This window comes from Dipteris shenzhenensis, chromosome 18 (genome assembly GCF_047967505.1).
Source record: "Dipteris shenzhenensis isolate YYH24624 ecotype China chromosome 18, Dip_SZ_1.0, whole genome shotgun sequence".
Taxonomy (NCBI): domain Eukaryota; kingdom Viridiplantae; phylum Streptophyta; class Polypodiopsida; order Gleicheniales; family Dipteridaceae; genus Dipteris; species Dipteris shenzhenensis.
In genome coordinates, this window is record NC_141613.1 from 19577206 (window position 1) to 19598795 (window position 21590).

A 21590-nucleotide genomic window follows, 5' to 3' on the forward strand; every position below is an offset into this window, starting at 1 on the left:
ATGCTTCACATATAGATGCATCAAACGATTCGACTTACACACTCAAAGCTCATTCGAATGTTCTAGTGTCAATTATTTAACCACATTTAGGGTCATTTCTTTTACCTTTCTCAGTTGAGGAAAGCTCTTGTGGTGTTGAACTCCAGCTTTGTTTGATGTACTGAAATGGTTGTAGAAGTGTTAGGGGATAACTCGGCACCAAGTGGAACACACTTTTGTAATCAACATAAGTAATAGTAGTAGTGGGGAAAACAACCATATGGGCAGTTATACTGTTTGGACTGTTACAAAATAGTCATGGTAATATTATAAGTGTAACAGCTCTCTTTCTCTTCACTAGTTGAATATTATGAGGAGAAGAGCAAGTGGTACTGTTGGTTATTGAAAGAAGAAAGCTTTTTGCTCCTATCTTTCTCTGTTATGTCTACTTTTACCTTGAATTCTACATTTCTCAGTTAATACACATTCTGACTACCTTCTATTTTTGCATTTTCATGTTGCCTTGCATAGCTGATACATCTTTCTGTTCTAGGTAAGTTTAGCCCTTAACACATTTGGCAATCCTGCCTCTGAGCGACCTTGAATTCCTTTGGTTGTGATAGACCAACTGACCTATAGCTCAGAATGCATTCCGACTCCAGTGCGACAAGCAACTACACTGCACAACTCTTGAGTGAAAACAATGCGTGAAGTTAATTCCAACATACAACAGCACCACCGACCATGCTCAGACTGAGAAGGTGTAGAAATATGACATCTTTATCTAGACAAGGGTGGCGGAAGGTGATTGGAAGATCTCACTACGGCATCTGACCAGTTTGGGTTAACGACTTTCCATGACGGTAAAGCTTCCAACTGGGATTGTATGCAATACCATCTAGTCTAAAGCTAAGTAAAGTGACCTCTTTAAGATCACAGCCGACCACGGCATTGTTATTCTTCAATGATAAGAAACTACAACACACTTAACATAGTAGCACCAATCTGTCATGGAAAGTCTCAAAACGAATTTCAAACGAGGAGAATAGAAAACCATACTTCACCCCTGAGAAAGCTCAAGCACAAGCTGAAGATAACTCAGAAGATAGAGCAATCTCTAGATATTCCAACAGTAGTACGGAGGAATCTGATCATGTTCCTACCAATGTCAGCTCTTCATCAGATTCTATCTAGCGCAGGTTCCAAGAAGCTGAAGCCAACATCCAACACCTAGAAACACTCAGGCCAGCTAAGGTCTTCATCCGAACTACTTGTGGCACTCACTTGGCTGCAAGAGTGTGCTTAGCAACTAGGAGGCACCTATTCAACCCATTACCTCCTTGACCGCAAAGATGATAGCTTGCTCCACTTCCACAATCAGCTCCACCCCAACAACCACCTAGGATGCAGAATCCAATGATCAAGGCCATAAAATTCATAGGAAAGAAAGGATATGACCCCGACAGCCATGTGGGGCAATTCGAAACACGATGGGTAGTCAGCGGCTGGATGCAGTTGTAAAGGAGCAATTTGTCATTTAAAGGTAAAGCTATGTCTTGGTTTATCCAATATGGTCTTGCACATTTTGCTACATATGATGAGTTAAAACAAGATTTTCTGGGAAGATTTCACAAAGAAAAGACACCAGAAGCCATTCTCAAAGGATTGAGAACACTTAAACAAAAAGACCTTTTGGTAGAGACCCAAAAATTCAAAAATATGAATAGGAGACTAGCAGTACCACAAAGGCCACCTGAGGAACAATTAGGAGATTACTTTTGTAAGGGTCTCAACAAGCAATTAAGAACAGCAGTGGCATGCAGAGATCAGTTTGGCAGTAGCCAAAGTAGTTTAGTCAGCTGAAAGAAGGTTTGGCATCATCAAGCCAAAGGACAAAAGAGGAAAAAAGAAGAATTATTATGACTCCAGCACAAAGTCTGATCAAGAAGAAGCTTCCATCTCAGAGGAGGATGACAATGAAGAATCATCCTCAAATAGCTCAAACTTAGAGTTCATTTTAGATGAGGATTCAAAGAAGAAAAAAAGCGACACACCAACAACAAGGCCAAGTCTAAAACAACTAGAAGAAAGAAGCAGAGCTCAAAACGAGACTCAAAATTAGAAAGGATCATTGAGGAGCAAGTTAAGAACCTCAGGGTGTCACCAAAACAGGATAGAACTCCTTGTAGATTGCTCCAAAGACAACCACAGTGAAGACAAGTGTTGGTACAATCCCAAATTTTGGGGACAACTACCCATGCATATGCAACCGTCTACTACTCCAGCACCTCCTGTCATCAATCAAGTACAAATGGGAGAACCACAACAAAAAAGATACAATAACACAAGAAGACCACAAAATTAGAATTGCGGACCACTAGCAAGACCCAATGCCAACGAGCCTTGCATTTGTTGTGGAGTAGTAGGACACTGACAGGGACCTCCATGTGAATTGTGGTGAAAACACAGAGGAGAACGAGATATACCGATGGTGCAATGCAGCCAAAGACCAGGGCAGGAGCATCAAGCTCCACCAACAACCGGAATTAATGCAATCCTCCTTGAAACAATCCAAGAAAGGCCTAAAGACATGACTATTCCGCTAGTGATAAGTCATACCGGCCCACCTATGATCAAAGCTATGCTCATGAAGAACCGATCAAAGGGAAAAGTTCCAGAGGATCCTGAATAGAAATACAACCCCCTAATCAATTCAAATCACCCCATTTATTGGGTACAACAAGAGAAAGTCCGACAATAAGCACTTGAACACATCCAAGAGATTAATGCAGCCAAAGCAACCATGCATGGAAAAGAAAGGATGGCATGTACCTTACCCCTTAACTCCCAACAACAAGGGTAGTCCAAGATGAACAAGCCAATAGACCAGAATGCCGATGTCCAGTCATAGCTCGATGATAATCAGAACAAATGGGAACCTCATCCGACCAAGACACCAAAAGCAACAAAGTGAGTAGTGGACAAACCCTCCCAAACCGAGGTACACCTTGAAGGTACTAAGGTCAAACATGACTCCCACAATAGCAAAGGTTTATCTGATGCATTGTTTCAAGCCTTGATAGAATCCCAACTTATTATGATGCTATATCAGCTTCTCAAGTTGGTACCAACTTTCAGAGAGGATTTAATATTCAGGCTGTAGGAAAAACCATTACCTCTCACAATTGATGAGAAACTGCCAGCTCACTTGAGCAAAAAGATCCGGAGACTTATATTTCCATGATAGAAGAGGTGCATTACAAAGTACCAACTCTCCAACTGAAGTACAAGAGACAAAAAATCCCCAACATCCTTTTGGATGGGGGATCAGGTTTCAATATCTTATTTGAATCTCAATAAAAACATTTTCTTGTCATGAACTCATCCCAACACCATTTCAAGTTAAAATGGTAGATCAGTAAAGGATCGACCTTTGGGAATTGTGAGAAATCAAGAAATCACAGTTCATGGTCTAACTTTTCTAATTTGTTTTGTCATCCTAAGAATGGAAGGGGAGGGGAAGACAACGCCTACCCCATGCTACTTAGACGACCATGGCTCAGAGCTACTAAGGTGAAGCAAGACTAGGGAGCAGATTAGATTAGAATCAGATGAGGTAAGAAGTAATATAAGATTCCATTGGTATACAAGCACCCAATCCCTCGAACGATGCAGTCACTCCAACCCGAAGGAGTTAACATGTTTATCGAGATTGAAGAATATGAGAAGAGTATTTTTTGCATAGAAACCCATCCCTAGTACATCTTTTTGAGATAAATGTAGTCAAGATTATGGATTAGTATACAACCTAATAGCAATCCTCAAACGAGACCCAGTCCAACCAACAAAACTCACAGGGAGATGTAGAATGGACAATAGTCTGCCAATCAAACTCAGAAGTCAGAAAGAAGAAATATTTTTTCTCCTATCTTTCTCTGTTATGTCTACTTTTACCTTGAATGATACTTTTTTGAGTTGATGCACAGTCCGACTTGTGTCTGACTACCTTTTGTTTCTACATTTTCATGTTGCCTTTAATAGCTGATACATCATTCTGTTTTGGGTAAGTTTAGCCATTAACAAGAAGTGTAGCCAAAGTTGTGCGCCCATAATAAAAGATGATGCAAGGTACTTACACGAAGAAACCTACTTAGAACTACATTAGACACAGAAAGACCAAGCACTTGCTTGGATTTTGAACTACATGTGAGTCTACATAAAGGAAGACTATATATAAACTCTTCAAAGCTAGCAAAGTTGTAAATTCTTTGAAGCCAAAAACTTTGACAAAAAGGTGTTGTTCCATATTACTAGTTTAGTAGCATAACTAGACATAAAAGTGTCCTTTTGAGGTTTTGGCAAAAAAATCACAACTTGTTGTAGATGTGTTTTTGGGTGATTTCCTCTCTTGAGCTTAAGGTAGACTCATAGGACTATTATCTAAAAATATAAGGAGCACAAAAAACTATTACATGTGATTACAGAATTCTCACAAATGTATGTTAACATAGTCTTTCACCCAGACAGTACTCAGATTTGAAATTTTATATGGCATGCCTGAAAATAAAATTGATATCAAGGAGCTAGAATTTTTTACAAAGTGTTTATAAGTATATCAAACATCTAAGAGTGGAAAATTTTTGTTTAAAAATCATTTTAGCAATATTTATTTATCAATTAACGAGAGTGGTCAGCCTAGCAGGTTGCATTATAAGTCACATTTCATACATAGGCATCTTTACATACTACACATAATAGCCACAAAGTGTCATATCTTAAGTATAACAATAATATATCATAAGGGAAAGTGACCACATCACAATAAAGGCTAAAACTAAAAGAGATTAAGTGCTCCTAATATCAACTACCAAAACAAGTTCTGCATTAAATCTCACTTTTATAGTTTTAAATTATCACATATATAAGTGTTCTACATATAACATTTTTAAATTGGTATCACTCATTCATGATTAAAGGTACTCTATAAGTATAATTTAAATGTATGAGGGTTCTTATGATATCCTTTAACCCTTGTATCTTCAATTTAGCATGAATTGCAGCATAAGGAACAATCAATATATTATTTATATTTGGTGTTCTACATGATATTAGGTCCCCTAAAAACTCACGCTACTCTATAATATCCTATTGAAGACATTTAAAAAGTATGGTTGAGTTTGAAACTTGTTAGACATGTCAAAGAATTTGCAAATGATCAATTTTTGTTGTGCCATCAGCATTTACTAAAATTACATTTACGGCCATAGATCATAATGAGTATGATTATCTACCTCACAGGAAATATAAACATACGTGTTATAGTTATCCTTAAGCTCCAGGACTTATAAACTCTAAGAAAACTCATTCATGATTAAAAAGTATGGCCATTTTATGTAAAACTTGAGAAAACAACTTGAAATGTCGATGTTACGTTAGCCTTCAAACTCAAAGTAATAGGTGCAAGTTCCAATCCATAATAATTCCAAGTTTTTTTTCAGCATATAAGATATTATGGCAAATAATCAAAATGCCAAAATACCTTATCGATGCTTTTGAATAATTCAAGGAAGTGGTTAAGAGGACATAAAAGTGTCCAAGGACATTTTATGCCCTTCTACAAAACTAGTGATATGCTCTATAAAACATCCAGCCATATGCTTTATATGAAGGAATTGATCGCCCAAATAGCATGATTCATTATAAAATTTGGGTAGAAAACATTTTGGGCTACTATAGTCCACCTAGGTCTAATTATTTTGTTTAGTAAAGCCATGATACACAATGACCCGCAGTAGTCAACTGAGTGATGGCGTGGTCTCCATGGAAGTGCACTTTTGTGAGGAATTGTGAACTGGAGCATCATGGTGAGAACATTTACACTTGACATTGTGACACATATCTTATGATTACTGAACGACATTAGTGGCCATATCCCCAACTGCATATATGGGCATAGCTATATGAATATCAGCAGTGGGCATAACTTCAATAGCAGAACCAATAGGATCGATAGAAGCTAGAGGAGAAATAATATGTGGATGAGGAGCTATATCAGTGTGCACATTCTTCATACTATAACTGCCATCCTTCAATACCTCCGATAGTATTGAAGGGGATCCCTAATCGACCATACTACAAGAAGTTGGCAAGCCCAGAACTTGAAAAGTACTAGAAGTGATTGGGAGTGTCATGTGTGTGTGTGTGTGTGTGTGTGAGAGAGAGAGAGAGAGAGAGAGAGAGAGAGAGAGAGAGAGAGAGAGAGAGAGAGAGAGATAGAGAGAGAGAGAGAGAGCTAGAGATGCTACCTACAACCTTTTTCCATTGCTTCTTAGTAACTTGGAATGGCAATTTCTCCACCAAACCAATGGGAGGTATTAGAGCCTGCAATAATAAAGGAGGAGGAGGAGGAGGAACATCTTTGCCTTGCAATGGAATTATTGAGCAAAATGGCCAAGCTTGCAACATTTATAACGTGCATTTAGAAATACATGTGTATACAACACATACATAGGTAGGTGTTACACACAAATGCAAGCATAGACTCACTCAATGATGTACACACACATTTCTACACATGCAGATAGATGCACACACATGCACATGTGTACACAACACATACTTAGGTAGGTGTTCCACACAGATGCAAGCACAGGATCACCCTCTGACATGCACACACACTGCCACACATACAAATAGATGCACACACACTGCCACACATACAAATAGATGCACACACATCAAAACATACAAGCATGTGTGCACGCACGCACACACGTGCATGCAAGCATGCACACACACAGAAAAAATAACACCACACATACATACACACATGCACTCACTCACCAACTCTTCCCTTCTCTCTAATTTATCAACAATTTTACACTTCCCTTGTCTTTTACATACTAAAAATTATCAGCTTTACTAAACAACCCCGCCCCCCCCCTCTCTCTCTCTCCTTTATATTGATTGTTTAGTCTGATTTTTACATCCCCCCCCCCCCGTTTTTTTGCTTTTTAAAAACTTCAACCCCCTTCCAGCGAATTATTCAATTTCCCCCCTTTTTTTACACTTATTAATTTTCAACTCCCCCCACTTTTATCTCCTCCCTTTCTTTTCCTCCATCTTTAATAACATGATAGAATTTATAAATCCCCAAAGAAAATCCACAAAGGAATAATTACAAATAGATTATTTTTCCTTTTAATGGCATCAATGGTAAATTGCCCCCCCCCCCCTCTTTTACTTATTTCTTATTAGACTTTTGGGTTTTATTGAAGGCATTTTGGACCCTATATTTTTACATATAGTAATTTGTTTCCCTCATGACCCTCCCCCCTTAATACCTTTCTATCCCTTAATCTACATTCACTCTTCCCTTAGTTTTGTCATGGATTTACTTTTTAACTACAAAAGTACCCCACTTCATTTTGTTTTCACAAGCTCTTCCCCATGTGAAGCATTTATCTACTAACACACCCACCCAGCTACCCCCCAACCTAAGCTAATCGAATCCCAAAACCCCCTCACCCAACCACCACTTAGTCTAAACTCCTCCTCCACTTAACCCCCCATGGTAGGCTATCACCCCATGTCTTTTCTTTCAACACACTCCCATGCATGGGAATCTCATATTGTAAAAGCCTGTGAATAAGCTACTCTCACTATAAAGCTTCACTTCACTCTCTTCTCTTAGACTCGCCTTTCTCCCTCCCAAAGGAAGGGCTAGATCATTGGTTGTGCCATTGGACCAACCATAATAAACTAACCAAAGAAGGGTTGGTTATCTAGTTGAAGGTTCTTCAATGGGCCACCTTGCAATGGAGGTGTTGATGTAGCCATCATGATGATTCAGGTCATACCAACATAAAGGTAAGTCCTTCTCTACTAGTGAAGTGGTAGCTGGGAGCATTTGCCAAATTGAGTTCAAGTACCTAACACTACTAGCTTTCTCTTTTTTGGGAGACAGGTCCTTGATTATAGGAGGTCCCATAAACTTACCCCACTTGGAGGCTACCTATTTCGAATCCCACCATCAAATCTACCCTTTTCCTTTAAATTTAGTGTAGCTTCTCTATCACTCCATACTCTCTCCAAAGAGATCTTCCAGATGCAAGATTGATCTTCAAGTGTTCACTTAATCCTAATTGTGCTAAAATTCAAGGGTTGGTGAAACAAATGGTGGCAACTTATGTAGATGATTCCTACCCACCTTAGAAAGCCTAAAACAGTGATCACTCACCTAGTAGAAGGCCCTACAAAAGAAAGACAAGATCCTATTGTATTAGATGAGTTATTTTGGTGTACACACTCTTCTACATTCACCTAGCTTGTTGCTCATAGTAAAATCTAGCTTGTAGTGAGGTTTTGTTCACTCCATTCCCTTTCTTAAGTAATATTCTTGCACTTTTGGTGTCATGTCTTGTGCTAGATTAGGCCCTCTTGGGTTTTTCTTGAGGGCATCTTTGATTGATTATTATAGTCAATCTTCATGAGTTGCAACTTCAACCTTCATGTGGGAGAGAGAGAGAGAGAGAGAGAGAGAGAGAGAGAGAGAGAGAGAGAGAGAGAGAGAGAGTATGGAAAGAGAGAAAGAAATTTAGAGGAGTGGATTGTATAGAAAATGGGAAGACTAAGGAACGTAGAACCCCTTCTTACAAAACTAAGTTTGGATACCAATGATGTGCACTAATGAATTCAAAAGGATCATGTAGTGCTTCAACAATAGCTAGGATGGACATACATCCCTTCAAAGGAAAACGTGGGAGAGATGGCTTAAAAAAAGAGTGAATTTAGCTAGCAAATGTCTCAAAAACTTGCTCAATACATACCTCAATCCACTCAAGCTTTGCAAGGTTTAGGTAACTCAAATCCTAATAGTGGACCCTCCTTGGTGCTCCACATCCTAACATCTCACATAGTTCTCGTGAAGGAGGAAAATCTTCTCCAGGAATCTTAGGCTCCCACCTAGCTAAATTCTTCAAGGTGGATATAACCCTAGGCTTGTACATGTTTGATGGCACGGTGACTCTTAAGTCTAAACCCTCAGGACAATTGGTGAAGAATCTTTCCCTCTTCTTTTAGTCCCAACCATTAGCTCAAAAAGAGAAGCTTTATCTAGCCACCATCAAGCCCACTATGGGAGCTTTGCAGTGATGGGATTCAAGCCAAAGTAGGGTCCATAGAGGACTCCACACTCCTATCACTATGGATTGGTCCAAGCCATGGAGAAGCAATTCATCCCAATTGACTACAAAAAGAGGATGCTACACACATGGGAATTCTTTTTATAAAAGCTAGGCGAGCTATTCTCACAATACATAAAGGAGGAATAAAGAGTTTCTTTCAGTTCATGTAGAAGACAAAAGTAGAATATGGAGACATGCTAAACATCAGCTACATTGGGGGGTTCCTTCAAGGGTGAATCTCTTTAGGCTGTAGACCATGAATCAAAGTTCTTTGGTAGCAAAGACATTTGAGAGGAGACAATTCGACAACTAAGAAGTGGCTTGCCCTAGAGGAATATGGCAAGAAAGATCCTAAGAAGCATTCTAATCATTGTGGCAAGCATTGTGAAGAATGGTGTAGAAGCAAAGCAAGGGATGCTATTAGTACAACCAAGTCTAAAGTTCAAGTGGAGGAGTAGATAGAGGTAAATCCTAATATGAACCTTATGATTAGAACATCAAGCTTTGTGAAAAAGCTTCAACTACTTACTCGATCTCATCCTCATCCATAAAACATATCATGGATTCAATAAGGTTAGACTTTGAAGGTTAGTAAAGAGTGTCTTATCAAGTTTACAATTGGTGTTTCCTAAGATTATTTCCTCTCTGATGTTGTACTCATGAACTATTACGATATAATTTTGGGCAAGCCTTACCAATACAACAAGTCATGGGTGTACATGGCAAAGGAGAACATCTACAAACATTTCAAAGATGGAAGGAAAATTTTCCTCTAGACCAACATTGGTCACCATTAAACTCCCATCAAATTTTAAAATCTACTTACCTTTTTCCAAGTGATGGTGTACCCTAGTTAACAAAACCCCATCTTTTTATCTTTGCTCTTGTAAAATTGCCTATTTAGCATCTGCACATACTTATGCTACATACCCTGCTCCAACATCTAGTGTATTTGCAACCAATTCAATACTTGCACCAACCTCTAATGCACCCTTTGTAGTTGCTACAGCCTTTGTTCTACCCTCTTCTATAGCTTCTGCTATAGCCTTTGTTCTATCTAGTGTTCGGTCTCTAATGCAAAAGTTTCCATCTCTTTGGAGCCTTCACATGGTCTCCCACCTACTAGATCAATGCAGCATGTGATTGACCTAATTCCAAGTTCTTCTCTCCCCAATAGGCCTCTCTACAAATGCAACCCGCTAGAATATGCAGATTGTTATTGGACCCTTGCCTACATCAAGCCATCCACCTATCTTGTATCATTTTGGTTCCTAAATCTGATGGTGCTAATAGACTCTACTTTTATTATAGGGCCGTGAACAAGATTTTATATCAATATTAGATATCCTTTTCACTAGATTGATAGTCTCTTGTATGTTGCTACAAGGAGCTAGCATCTTCACCAAGCGTGACCTCAAAAGTCGATACCATCGAGTCATGATCAAAGATGCTGACACATGAAGGTAGGCCTCCAGTCAATGCAATGACCTTTGGAATGGGTGCTTCTTCCTTTTGGAGTAAACAATGGTCCAATAACCTTCATGAGGGCATGAATAACATCTTCAAGCCTTTTGTTAACAAGTTTTCCATCATCTACGTATATGGCATTTTCATTTTTTCAAAGACATTTGAGGTCTACCTAGATCATTGTTGTTAGGTATTCTCACCCTTTGCTCAACGTTATCTTCTTGTAAATCCAAAGAAGTGCAAGTTTATGATTTCACACTTGAAGTATCTTGGTTTGGCCATTTCCTAAAAAGATGCTATCCCATTGACAAGATGAAATCCAAGAAATCATGACTTGCCTATTCCCACACATTTTTTTAGTTGAAAAGGAATCTAGGCTTAGTCAACTATCATAGGACACACATAAAGGATTTGAAAAGATTCTCTATCATTAATTCTAGCTTACAAAGGAAAAACCATCTTTATTTTCAACCTTGCTCAAGACCAAGCCTAGCCATTCTCAAGAGCAAGCTAACTTCTCTTAGATCTCCTAGCCACATTAAATTTTTTGAGGTTGAAGCTAATGCAAATACTCATGCCATTGGGGCTTATTTTTTCTAGGGAGGCCATCTAGTGGCCTTTTTCCATTCAATACTAGTTGATGCTACATTGAATTATCCTAACAACTATCAAACAATAATAAAGAGCTCTATGCACTGCTCTAGGGACTCATGCATTGGAGAATCTATCTTCTTCATAAAGAGGTCATTGTCCACATTGATCATATCTAAAGTTGTTAATTATTGACACTATTTGCTTTGCATAAAGGTAATTCTCTATGCTGACCATTGGAGGCACTATCTACTTTGTACAAAGGTCATTCTCCACTTGACCATATTTGCTTTGTATAGAGATCATTCTCTACACTGACCATTGGAGACACTATCTGCTTTGTACAATGGTCATTCTCCACATTGACTATATTTGGTTTGTATAGAGGTCATTCCTTACATTAACCATACGGAGCTCTATGCACTTCCCTAGTCATTGAAGCATTGGAGACACTATTTGTTTTGTACAGAGGACATTCTCCACACTGATCATTAGCCTCTTCCATATCTAAAATGGCCACCTAGATTTCCATTGGTAACTTGAGCCATGTCAACCGGGCCACACATGCAATAGTCTCATCTCATTATCAAGTATGAATCGCATAATCAAAATAGACACTATAGACTACTGTCCAAGCCTTTTCTCCATAGATGCTAGACTTCTTTGAGTGGCTAGCAATGTACTCTAGCGGACAAAGATTTTGCCCATGTCTACTAATAGCTGATTCAACATCCCACTCTAGCTCAACCATAAAATGACTAAGGACTACTTAATGTCTAGGCACCTTGAATTCGACTCGAAGCAACAAGGGATGTGGTGATCCTCCAATGTTGTGGCAAGGATGAATTATTAGCATGTACATGCCAATGATAAGCAAACTTCCACTACACCATCCTACATGCATGGAGCTAGCTTGCATTGCTCTAACCATATTTGAAATAATCCATAGACTTCCTAATGTTTTGCTTGCACATTATGTGTTTGAATTAAAGTTATATCATAAATTATAGGATGAGTGGATGGACATCACTCAATGTTGATTAGGTAATGATCCCATCAAGATCTTTATGAAGTAGGAAGCTAATTAAAAAAATATAGCAAAAATTTGTGGGTTTTTGGGTGTTGAGCATTTCGCTTGCTCCATTGACATCCAATTTGCACCCTTTGTGTCAAATCTTATAGGGGCGTATCATACATGCATGCATGCCCGCTCATTTGATGTCACTTATAGGTACTCTTGGGTGAGTGTTTAAATGTCCTCTTAGCAAAACAAGAATGCACACCTCCTAGTACAGTAGTAAAGTGGGTGCTTTTCAGATGCAAAGATGGAAGCACATGATTGTTTTAGTGCCTTTATCTATTAGACTATTTTATCCTTGAGGTGAAAGTGATATAATTGTTAAAAAAATGAGGAATATCAAATCTATTGGAGTTTCCCATTGAATGGAAAGGAGGGTCGACTTTGATTGTGTCATTGAACCTTTCTGTTGTTTCTATAATCAAGGATGATATAGGTGAGTTTTTGATGGTGGAGATAGAGTTTCATGGATGTAATTTTTTTGTAGTTTTTGTATATGCCCCCAATTTTTTTCATTGCAGAGAGTTATGTTGTGGCAGAGATTGCGATGTTCTCTGGAAGGTAAGCAGGTGATATTCTTAGGGGACTGGGATATACTATTGATGATGCTAATTGGTCACATGGGGGTGGTTTAATATCAGGACAAGAAAGAAACGAGTGGGAAATCTTAAAGAATGCTTGTAGTTTGGTAGATTGGGTGGATCATAATAGTTTGAGAAGTTGCAAAGTATTCACTTAGCATAAGACAATGATTAGAAATAGAGAGATAGCAAACTTAATAGAATTTATTTAACTGAGAATGGATGGTGGTTGTGACTTAAGATTTGTGGGGAGGTCTTAACGAGGGTTGTTTCTTTGGATCATTTTCCTTTGATAGTCAGTTTTGATCTACTTTCAATAAGACGTATAGATAGATGGTTGGTTCCCTTCAACTTGAATTCATCATTTCTAGGTATGCCTTGTTTTGATCAAGTTGTGATAAAAGCTTGGAGGAGAGAATATGCCAACCTTGTGAAGAGGTGGGATGCATGTGTTAGAGAAGTAATGGTTGTGCCCAACAACTTTAGTCGAGATAGAGCTAGATGATGAAAAAAAAGGAGATGTAGTATGAGTTAGAGAATGTTGACTAGAAACAATCAAAGAGATGCCTAATGATTGTGCTCTCCCACCTTTATTAGGTGTAGTTTTTGAGATCTATTGAACAGAGTGCACGGGTGGACGGAGCCATCATCTATACTACATCAGTATTGAAGGAAAATTTTGTTCCTCTCCAGTTTGCTATGTACTCTCTATTCTTTGTTCAGTTTTTGTTCCGCTGCGCCATGTAATTTAACAAGATCAACTATAGGACTAGGGACATGTTAATCGCATGGGTTGACAGTGCCACATTTTGCACCTTCTAAATGCAATTCCATAGTCCAAGATTTTGCTAGAGTTGCTTGGAGCCATACCAGCCCAAAAGGAATGCACAACTAGGAAGAATAGAGTGCAAGAGGTAGAAATGGAAGAGAGCATAGGGTTGGCCCTCCTTTCAAAAGGTGGCATGTATAAAAATCCAAAACTCAAAATTTGGTCTTCAATTGTTAATTGCAAGTTTTGAGAAATAGAAGCTCTCTCCTTTTCCAAGAGTGGTATCTTGTGTTTCTCTGTCTTTTGCCTTTGTGAATGCCTCTCATCCCCCTTCCCTTCCCTTCCCTTCTCTTGCCTCCTGCTCCCCATCCTCCCTCTTCCTCTCCCTCTCCCTCTTCCTCTTTCACTCCCTTCTCCCCTCCCATCTCCCCCTTCTTCTAATGAGGATTCACATTGCAATAATTCTGAGAGCCATTTATGTGACACGTATGGACCATACATGCTTGCATAGCTCCCACAAGGAGTAGCATGGAGTAGGAGGCTCCATCGGCCTTCCTTCAAGATCCCTAGAACATGTGAGTCTACCGGACTATACATGGAACTACTTTGGATGCCCTTTAGGCCGAGTTTAGTTTGTTTTTGCCCATGGGATTTTAATACAATCAACTTTTCATCACCATTTTGGAGCTTTGGACTCCTTCATGGAGTAGTAGAGCCTATTCAAGTTTCTTAGTGTTAGCCTAGTTGCAATCTTGTTTGATGCAACTACCTCTGAGCTTGGACCATTTTTTGATCTTCCACATTAGCTCAAGATCAGGCCATCATTCGAGTATATATTGCTCATATTCTTATCATCCCTCTTACATCGGGATCAATCTTGCACCTACATCAATTATATTTCTCTAAATTTAGCTTGCTTCTCAAATCTACCTTGCTCTTTTGTTCTTTCTGACTCCTCAAATCTATATTGCTCCTTGATTCCATCCGACCTCCCAATCTACCCTACTTCTTGGTTCCATCTGGCATTAGTGGAGAAATCTCCCCCAACTCCCAAGAGCGTGAGCCCTCCCCTAACTCTCGTGAGCCCTCCCCAAACTTCTGTGAGCCCACCCCCAATTCCCGTGAGCCCTCATCAAACTCATATGAGTAGGAGCAATAGGATAACAATGAGCCCTCCCCTTTTTGGTGGCATGATAGAACTACTCAGCTCTCTCCTCCCCATGACCAACAACAAACTCCCCCTCCCCATAAGAGATAGACCACCCCTCCCTGTGAGAAGACCCCTGAGTCTCCCCCAAATGAGCAGAATGTTTTTGAGAGTCTCCCTATTATTGAGAAGCTTTTTGAGATGATTTTTGAAAATCAGACTGCTAGAAAAAGCACAATCATCTATGTTCCTATTCTGACCTTGCTACCACCTAAGTAGCCTAGGAATAGGGTGAAGCAGATGCCGAAGAAGCCACATCACAAAGATAGAGTTCTAGGCATAGGACACGGGAGGAGGATTTGAAGGAGCAGCACAGAGAAGAGCAACACAAGAAGTTCAAAGTGGACAAGAGGCGACCATGAAGCCATGTTCAGGTACCCATATGGCCTCCACCAAGAATCAAGAAGCCATACAGAGCTAAACTAGGAGCAAGATCCCTAAGAGGGATTAAACAGCTATAGAAGAAAACCAAGAACCTAATCCCACGTGCTCCTTTCCAACGTGTTGTACAAGAGATAGCACAGGGGTACAAGGATGACATGTGCTTCAGCACAAGAGCTATTGGGATGCTTCAGAATGCTGCAGAGAAAGTTACCCCACTGCCTTGTTCGAGGACTCCAACTTGTGTCGTGTTTTCATGATTTAAGGTCATTTCTATTGAATCCAGGTGGAATTTCACCGTGCCACGGAAGGCAAAAGTGTTCGGGATGTCACAAGGAGCCCAAAAAGTCCAAAACCTGCCATGATTCAAATTTAGGCATTTTGGGAGGAAACCCACCATGGTGCAAATTTGGGCATTCTAGTTCTCCCAGAATGCCCAAAGTCATGTCATGATGGGTTTTGGACTTTCTAGGCTCCTTGTTGCAATGTCATGTACACTTTCTAGGCTCCTTGCAATGTCCTGGACACTTTTGCCTTTTGCGGCACGATGAAGTTCCACCTGGTTTTGGCAAAAATGATCATCAGAGTGCCCAGAATTGGTTAAGAGCATACAAAATTAGCTAGAAATATATTTTTGAGTGCTTTATATTACAAGATAGCTAGCCATTAAAAAAAACTAGGAAGTGAAAATGTCCATGTAGGACAAATATACGTATTCATCTATGTAGTGAGCTTGCAAACAATCGAAGAGCGATTGTTGCAAGGAATGACTGAAAAATACAAAAGTAGAAAAGAATGGATCACTAAAGACTCTATGATTCCTAGCTTTCCAGAGAGTCCATAGTGCCCAGTAGCAAACCCAAGTAATGAACAAATCAAAATCTGGTGGTTTAGGATATATCTAACCAAAAATGCTTGCCAAAAACATCCTGAGAGAATCTCAATCTATCGTGAAAGGATACCCAAGAAATTTTGTGTGAACAACAATTATTTACAGCATGAAGCATACAACAATTATTTGCAGCATGAAGCATGCAAGAGTCTGGTTAAAGATGCAGTTCAGCCATTATCTCGACAGGCTACCATTGGTATTGATTTTTCTTGGGAAGCCTTTGTTACACAAATCCAAGCTGTCATTCGTAGTTATCGCAAAAGCTATATGAAGACCTTGAGGGATAATGTTGCTCAGGCAAAATCTCAGTGTCATTCTTTGACAGAGTTGAGTCACCTCAAGAGTCTTTCTTATCAGGAAAATCAGATTTTATGTCAGGTAAAATATTATTCGCAATGCAATGACAATAGGAAAATAGCTAAATGGGAAACACGTGCAAGACAGAGAGCCTTTTTTAATAAACGTTGGTCCTCTAAAGCCTTCTTTAAAGAGCTGCATTATAGAAGGTCTTCCCAAAATATTTACAGGGCTTTGTTATATCAGATGGTGTTTGGACTTCTTCCAAGGCAGAGCTTGTTGTAGCCTGTGTTTGACATTTTTCTTCTCAGTTTGGAAAAGCAAATTTACCCCCACAAGAAGTTATTACAACAAGGGGAAAATTATCACAGCATGTCATTCCAATTGTCTCTCTGGCATAGGCCTTGGATTTGGAAGCTCCTTTCACTAAAAAGGAGCTAAATGATGCTGTTAAATCCTATCGTAGTCGAAAATCTCCTAGCTAGGATGGTCTCACAGTGGAATTTTTCTTGGCATTTTGGAATCTACTGAAAATGCCTTTGCTGCAAATAATCAATACTACATCAATATATGCTACGACTGCTTGGAAGAAAGGGTTAGCTAAACTTCTTCCCAAGAAGCCCATTTGTGAGTCATTAGCTGATTGGAGGCCCATTACTTTAATGCCGATAACATATAAGATCATCACCAAAATCGTGGTTGATTGAATAAAGGAATATTTACATGATGGCCTGCCCCCAGCATAGTATGGCTTTATTCCATGATGCCATATTACTAATAACATTGCAAATGCTTATGTTAGGATTGAGTATGCCAAGTATATAGAGTAGGTAGATATTGCAAAGGCATTTGACACCATTCAATGGGACTTTATAGCTCAGACTATGCAAGCTTTAGGATTTGGTCAAAAATTGCAGCACATTATCTTTTGGCTTTATCAGGATAACAAAGCCGCATGGAGATTTATCAGAGCCCTAGATACTTACAAGTGGTAGCTTGCCTGGGGCTTGTCTATAGTGAGAGAAAACATTTGTTGATGAGAATTTTTCAATTAAATTATAGGTTTAGGCTAGCTGGTCCAACTATAGTTGAGATTCCTTAGAAAGTGTGTGGGAGATCCTAGCACTAGCTAAACAAAACATTTGTCAAGCAATGGATATATAGTGGGATGTGGTTAATTTTAAAAATAATAGGCAAGGTAGACTATAGACTAGAATCTACCACAAGCTTGCAAGGTGCGTACAGTATTCCATGTTTCTTTATTGACAAGAGTTTACAAGTAATTGGTTACCTAGGGAGTTCACTAAGTAAATTGTAAGGTAGCACAAGGGGTTGTTATTTCTTGTGGAGCTATAGACAATGTATATACATAAGGGGTACAAGGTGCTAGAAACCTTTTTTGTTAAATGCACGTGATCTAGGGCAGCTGTACATAGTGAAGACCCTAAAATAGATTCTCTAATTGATGGAATAGTTATATTATAGGAATTAATTAGAGGATGATGCAAGATGCAAACTAGTAAGAATCCTAGATTAGGGACACTTGATATACAAAACTATAATGATTCTAATTAGTTGTCATGAACTTCCTCTAATAGAGGATCCATTTACCAAATACGAAGAGCAACATTCTAGAATCTATCATGGACAATAATTCTTGAAGAGGGAAGGACACTTACATTCTAGTTATATTGTAGCATGACCTCAAATGAATCGGTGGACATTAATCTTTAGGGAGACCATGAAAGCTCAATGTGCTCAAATTTATATAATGCATGAACTAAGTTTTGGTTGGTGTTTTGTATTTTTGATATGAGTAAAATGGTCAAAGGATGATTGTTGAGGTTCTTTGTGCAAGATACAAGAGGAATGGATATCACTGAAGTCCTCTGTGTGCATGCTAGTGTCTTGTGATTTTATTCACATTAAACACTTTGAGAAAAATGTAACCAAACATTAATTGTGTTGCTCTCAAAGGGCACCTAATGGACAAAAGGGCAAGTGTGCATGAGGGGAACACTTTGCAAGAAAGATGCCAAGTGTGAGGATCTTATAGGAAAAGTTTCTAGATTTGCCTACATGTAGGTGGATTACCACACGTGGGATTATTGGAAATGTATTGGCTTTTGTTGATTAATGGTTTTGGTATAGGTCTAGATTTATGAAATGGGTTTTAATTCTTTCATGTTCCATAGGATGAGAGAGAGAGAGGAAGGCGAGTACACCAGTTCATACATGTGCACTCATGCTACACGAGTGTGTGACACAGCACACAAAGGTGCACTTGAGACACGCACACATGAGCATAGACGCACATGCCGGCATGCATAAATTAAACACACTTGCAAGTACGTTAAACAATTCGCACAACAGGAATAAATGAATTTGGAAGACATAGCCGAAGCTATTTTCTGGCCTTTTATCAACTCTTCTTGATTTGCAAAGACTCTTTATGGATTCTCGAGTACATTTTGAGTGTGTTTGTGAGTGTCTCACATTAAACTAATGAAAAAACTCAGAATGCATGGATCACGAAGAACACAAATTTTGAGAATATAACGGACGATCGCCAGCAGGTCGGCAGCCAAAGAATGCTGAGCGAAATTGGCATCTGTGATTGACATATCATGATTCATCATGTGTGTAAATAGGCTCACTCTGTGGAACATGAGAGAGAGCGAGTGCTTAAACTAATCAAATGAAGCGAGCTCAAATACGTTAAGCCCTCGACTCCACCAATTTGATTGGCAAATGAATCAGCTCGGATAAATTTCTATCCTTGTGCACTTGCTGTTCCATCTGTTCTTTGAATGCATTGAACCTTCTCCTAACACACTCTAAGTAATTGTAAGCCTGCTGAATTGCTTGGGACGTCTTGACAATCTAACCGACGGCTTGTTTCGTTTTACTCAGTTTGATAAGAGAGCTTCACTAGAATGATGGGTCTTCAGAAGACAAACACCCACCACGCACATCTCTCTTGCTTACTCCTGTTTCATTCATTTCTGAGGAGTGTAGAGCTTTGCTGCACAGCTCGTAATCAAATGAACCTCTGGTGCGAGGGGACGATGTGTCCGACAAAGGTTCTTCCAGCTTCCTGCTTGATGCCATACTGGAGAGAAGAGCTTCGTACTGCATTTGTGCGTACACAGTCTGTGCTTGAGAGACAGCCAATTGCGTTTGCAGGTGCACGAGTTGATGTTGTAGATTGGCGATGGCTCCCACGCAACCATAGACAGGATCTCTGATTCTCGCATTTGCTTCATACACCATACTACTGACGGCATCCCCTCTTTGGTCGACTGGGAGTTCCTGCAAGACTCAATCACGACGTTCTGAAACCACAATTTCCAGCGTATGTTTATAACCAGACGTAAGAGTACGACTCTCATTACAAGTTTCTGGGCAGCTGACGGGTCCGGATGCTGCGAGCCATTTGCAGATGAAAGGGAGGCACTAGGATTACCTGAAGCATCTTGTTGACATTGCTCGCGCCGAACACTCTATGTACACTGGCGAATTTGAGCGGCTCGTCTGCTGGAAAGTAAGGAGCAAAGGTGCAATTCTCCACACATCGCCGGCGAAGCAGCTTGCAGGCAGCGCAGGGGGATGCAGCCGAGGGTTTTAGGAGAGCATCCATGACTACCGTCCAAGAGACTAAACCTAAGAACACAAACTGGACGCTACAGACGCTACACGCTCGATGGCTGGATTCTCCGTCAACAGATCATAGGCATCGCTTGTCTGATCGGTGAGTGGATCTTTGAATGCTAAAAGCTCATCACTGTTTTTATTAGAGCAAAAACCTCGTGAGCTGCCGTAGCAGCTGCTACTAATACATATCTTTTATTGCAGATTGCAGCGTGACTTCAATGGGCGGATAGTAGGTCGCCACGGATCTACAGAAGAAGAAAAGTGCAGGTTTTTGCGATTCACGTTGATTCAACTGGATTGGGAAAACAGTGACTGATTAATGCAAATGGAGGGGCAGGTTGAGACGAGTCCGTGGAGGTTGGTGGACGAATCACGATAGTTGCTCGAAGTCGGGGGCGTGATGAGGGGTGGCTGATGAATTGAGAAAGAGATTTTCTCGCACAAATTCACGGTCGAGGATCCGACAGGAGCTGAATCTGCATTCCGATTGATGAATCTTTGTCGCTCTTATTTAGAAAGTTCTTGTAGCTTTGCCAAGTCATCCCGTTCACTAAATGCTTTGATGACCAACCTCATCTCCCCGTGTTACAAGGAGCCTTGGCCTCCTCAACGGTGGAGCAAGAAAGCACGAAATCCGACCATCCATTAGAAGCGCTTTGTTGCCTGAAGCATCGTTGCCAGGGTGGTGGAGCAGGAGGAGAGTGGCGTAACAGACGAGGGGCGTAGGAAGGTGCACCTCAAGACGAGGATGTAATCAAAAGATGGAGGAGGAGATGAGGAGTGGAGAATTGGGTTCTCCTTTGTGAATTTTCATTTTAAAACAAGACAAGGGTGGTGGAGTGGAGTGGAGAATTGGATTCTCCTTTGTGAATGTTCATTAATATTTTCTTTGCAAGTAAAAATACTCTATGTATTATATATGTTAAAAGGAAGATCTCTCTCAAAACAAGACAATTACAACGAGATCATGCACTTCTGTACTTTGAGTCTCACAGGTCACAATGATCCCTCACACAAACTCCTAAAACACATTCTAAGTGAAGTCTCCAATTCTTTACACCATCCACCTCCTCCATCTATGAACGTCAAATGCAGCTAATTGTAATTGCCCACCATACTTTCCATAGAACATCGTTCATCCCCACCTTCCATCTCAAAGGAAAACAGGTATGTATACTATTAAACCACCGTATAGTTCTACCAACAATGGACATGCTAAACCCATTTTCTAGGGACAATGGGATGCCAGGGGAACCTCTGATGTCAGTCCAACCATCAGTGTCAGAAACAATGTTTAGGAAACCAAGTCCCATTGTATCTATTGGCAATGAACTGCCACCATATCCCTCCTTTGAGGAAAGCTAGCTATATTTGGGTCAATTTGGCCCCAGACCACCCCAAGAGTTTTAAATGTGAGGACATGGTGGACAAAGGAGTGGTCCAGAAGGTCCACAACCCCCTACATACAAAGTCCCTTCATTTCCTACTTGGCCACAAAACATGGAAGAT

At 39.9% G+C, this 21590-nt stretch overlaps 1 pseudogene; it reads right to left on the reverse strand.

Moving 5' to 3' along the window:
- Window positions 1-19358: 19358 nt before the first annotated feature.
- Window positions 19359-20067, reverse strand: LOC147890917 (LOB domain-containing protein 4 pseudogene; annotated as a pseudogene).
- Window positions 20068-21590: the final 1523 nt, after the last annotated feature.